Below are 3,579 nucleotides of genomic sequence, written 5' to 3' on the forward strand. Positions count from 1 at the left end.
TTAAGTTTACCATTCTAGTGTTTAAAGTTAACAACTTTACTCCCTAAACATTCGAAAGCCTAGACAGTCAAAATTGCTGTGTAGATTGGTACTTGCTAAACAAAAAAATCCTCATGGGAACGATACTCTACTTATCACTTTATTACTTGTTAGTGATCCGTGCACTTGTGGGATTGTAAAACCAGGGAAACATGTTTTTGGCGCCATTGGGGGGGATTGCTTTGGCTTTAGTAACATCAAGCGATAGGCAATTTAGCTGATTTAAGCAATTATATTTGTTATATAATTTTATTTTACTGGTTATATTTTTCTTCTTTTCTCTCAGGTTCTCAATCTGGTATATGACCAGAACAAGGCCAGAAGAAGAAATATTGGACTGTGATCTGGAGATAGACAGAACTCTAAAAGCCATCAGGAGAGAAAGGAAACATCAAGAGCACAGTCAAGGAGATCCTGAATTTCCAACCATGGGCGATAATAATGACAGATCAAGACTCTTAAGAGATTATGGAGCTCCATCTGTCCAAGGATTTCAGCCTAGTGTCACTAGACCCACAGTGGAAGCTAACAACTTTGAATTAAAACTAGCATGGCTCCAAATGATTCAACAAACCCAGTTTGCAGGTTCGCCTACAGAAGACCCACACTATCACCTCCAGTGCTTTCTCGCCCTATGTGATAAATTCAAGATGAATGGAGTGTCTGATCAAGCAATAAGACTCAGAACATTCTTATTCTCCCTCCAGGACAGAGCAAGGAAGTGGTTACTTTCTCAACCAGCTGGAATGTTCACTAATTGGGAGAATCTCTCTCAAGCTTTTCTAGCAAGGTATTTTCCACCTGTAAAGACTGCAAAACTAAGGCTTGAGCTCAACACCTTCAGACAAAAGGAGGGAGAATCACTATATGACGCATGGGAAAGATATAAAGACTTGCAAAGAGAATGTCCACACCATGGTATAGAAGATTGGCTATTAGTGCAAAACTTCTATAATGGGTTACTACCCTCTACAAGGAGCACAGTTGATTCAGCTGCCAAAGGTGATCTAATGTAGAAAACAGTGCCACAAGCACTTGAACTTCTAGAAAGGGTGGCATACCATAACTATGAGTGGTCAAATGAAAGAGGAAATGCAAGAAAAACTACAGGTGTACTAGAAGTAGACGCCCTAAGCATGATAAATGCTCAATTTAATCAGCTCACAAGGAAACTCGAGAAGATGCAAGCCAACGCAATTAGTACAAACAGTCAATATGAAGACAACTATGGAGAGGAATACATGAATTTAGAATATAACAATTTCAATGAACCCTCCTCAGAACAGATGAACTATGTGAATAACAAAGGAAACTTCAACCAGAGGCAGCCCAACAATCTATATTCAAATACTTATAACCCTGGATGAAAGAAACACCCAAATTTCCCATGGTCCAATCAGCAGAACCAACCAATAAACAAGCAACAAGAGTACAAACCACCAGCACCCCCTGGATTTTAGAACAGAGGTTAAAACTTTGCACAGTCATCACTACCTCTCCAACCTCAACAACCTAAACCGAAAATGGCTATGGAAACCATGATGGAAGGGCTCCTAGCAGCTCAACAACAACAAACTGAATTGATTAAGTAGCTGACTTTTAGAGTGGACTAACTTGCTACTCACAACAAGATGCTAGAGAATCAGATCACTCAGTAAGCAAGCTATTCAAGTAAGGCTGCTAGCAAACTGCTTAGCCAACCAGAAATGAACCCAAGGGAGCATTGTAAGGCAGTTACACTAAGGAGTGGGAGAACTCTAGTACAACTAGAGTTAGAACCGATGGGGGGAACCAAAGAAAGATATAAAGACCAAGCAGTGAAAAAGGAGGAAGAAGCTAAGAAAGATCAGGAGAAGGAGGAAGAAAGGAAGACAAAGAAATTACCAGAACCATACCAGCCTTCCTTACCTTTTCCTCAGAGATTTTAGAAAGCCAAATTGGACAAGCAGTTTGGGAAGTTTTTGGAAGTCTTACAAAAGCTCTACATCAACATCCCCTTCACTGAAGCACTTTCTCAGATGTCATCCTATGCCAAATTTCTTAAGGAAATTCTGTCAAAGAAGAGGAAGCTGGAAGACTATGGAACAGTAGCTCTCCTCGCGACAGTCATCTTTTTTTCCCACCTCTCCTTTTGACATTTTTCTTTTCTATTTATATTGGTTGCTCTAGGGTTAGGTTGCTCTAAGTCCAAAGGGCCTTAGGAGTCTCGTTTTTATCCGAAAACAAGAGGGAAATTCGAGTTATAAAACTAGCTGCAGCATAGTACACGACCCATGTGTCACTACACGAGTCCCGCAAAGTAGGGCCATGTAACTTGCTGGAGGAGAATCGCGTGGTCTTATTTTGGCACAGAAAGTTACAAGGGTCTGTGCCAATTACACGGGCCTGATTACATGGGCTGTGTACTGTTGTTCCAATAAGTTTCTTCAAGCTAGCTTGCGTTCGGCAGAGACTTACACGAGTCCTTGCAGATTACACGAGTCTCATTACACGATCCGTGTACTTGTGTTTCTCATTGATTCTCTTGGCTTTCTTCTGGTAGATATTTACACGGGTTTGGGGCTTGGTTTACATGACCCGTGTACTTTGCATCAGCAGCAATTCTCTGTCTCTTGACTCCTCTAAGCTTTTCTTGCACTCCTATATTTCTGTAGCTTCACCCAAATACCTGAAATGATGTAGAAAAACATGGAATTAAGGGCTTTACAATAGAAATTATGAAAACTAATGAAATCAATTATTATATATGAAAATACTTGCCTAAATGCTATGAAATAGAATGCAAATGTGCTTAAAAATATCTATACAATTTAAGTGTATCAAATACCCCCAAACTCAAACTTTTGCTTGTCCTCAAGCAAAGCAAAACTCTATTTTAAAACACATTTCTGGGGATACTTAATAATACAACCATAAATTTAATAAGCATAGAATTGAACTCCTCTAACCTTCATACCAATTTCCCTCTTTCAAGGCATAAGGGTTCTAATAGCTACCTGTTTGGAACTTCACCTGGTTTCATGGTGTTTCGACTAATTATTCCTCTATACAAGACCATTAATAAGCCACAAACAACCTGATTTATCGGGATAGAATTAAGAAACACTAACTCCCCCAAATTTGCCTCTTGAGATGAAGTATTTCAATTCCAACTCCATAGGCATATCTCAATTTCCTATCTCCACTAGTGTAGCATGTGCTTTTTCAAAAGATCAGAAGGTCTTTAAAAGGGTTGTAATGAGGCTAAAGGGATAATGACTTGTTTGCCAATGAAAGGTTTTTAGGGAATGCAAATTTGAGGATAGCATGTATGCATAAAATCCAAGTATACTGAGTTTATTTCTACATATTTTGCATGGAGTGGAAAGGCTTTTGGCTTTTTATATCGCCAAGCATGCTTCCATGATACTTAGCTTGGGACTTCTTTTCTTTTTCCTTTTTGTCCTCTCCCCCAAACTCATTGCTTTTGCTGGGTTAGAAAGGTAAATTTTTCTTTGGTTTCAATTGCACATTCACATTCTTTTTTGAGTTCCACATCCT

The 3,579-nt window shown here is 39.2% G+C and overlaps 1 non-coding gene across 1 annotated transcript; it reads right to left on the reverse strand.

Moving 5' to 3' along the window:
* Positions 1-854: 854 nt before the first annotated feature.
* On the reverse strand, positions 855-961 carry LOC131181193 (small nucleolar RNA R71). The gene has a single exon (XR_009149821.1). It is a non-coding gene; the product is annotated as a small nucleolar RNA R71 (small nucleolar RNA).
* Between the last annotated feature and the right edge of the window lie 2,618 nt (positions 962-3,579).

The sequence above is a fragment of the Hevea brasiliensis genome, chromosome 6 (genome assembly GCF_030052815.1).
Source record: "Hevea brasiliensis isolate MT/VB/25A 57/8 chromosome 6, ASM3005281v1, whole genome shotgun sequence".
Taxonomy (NCBI): Eukaryota; Viridiplantae; Streptophyta; class Magnoliopsida; order Malpighiales; family Euphorbiaceae; genus Hevea; species Hevea brasiliensis.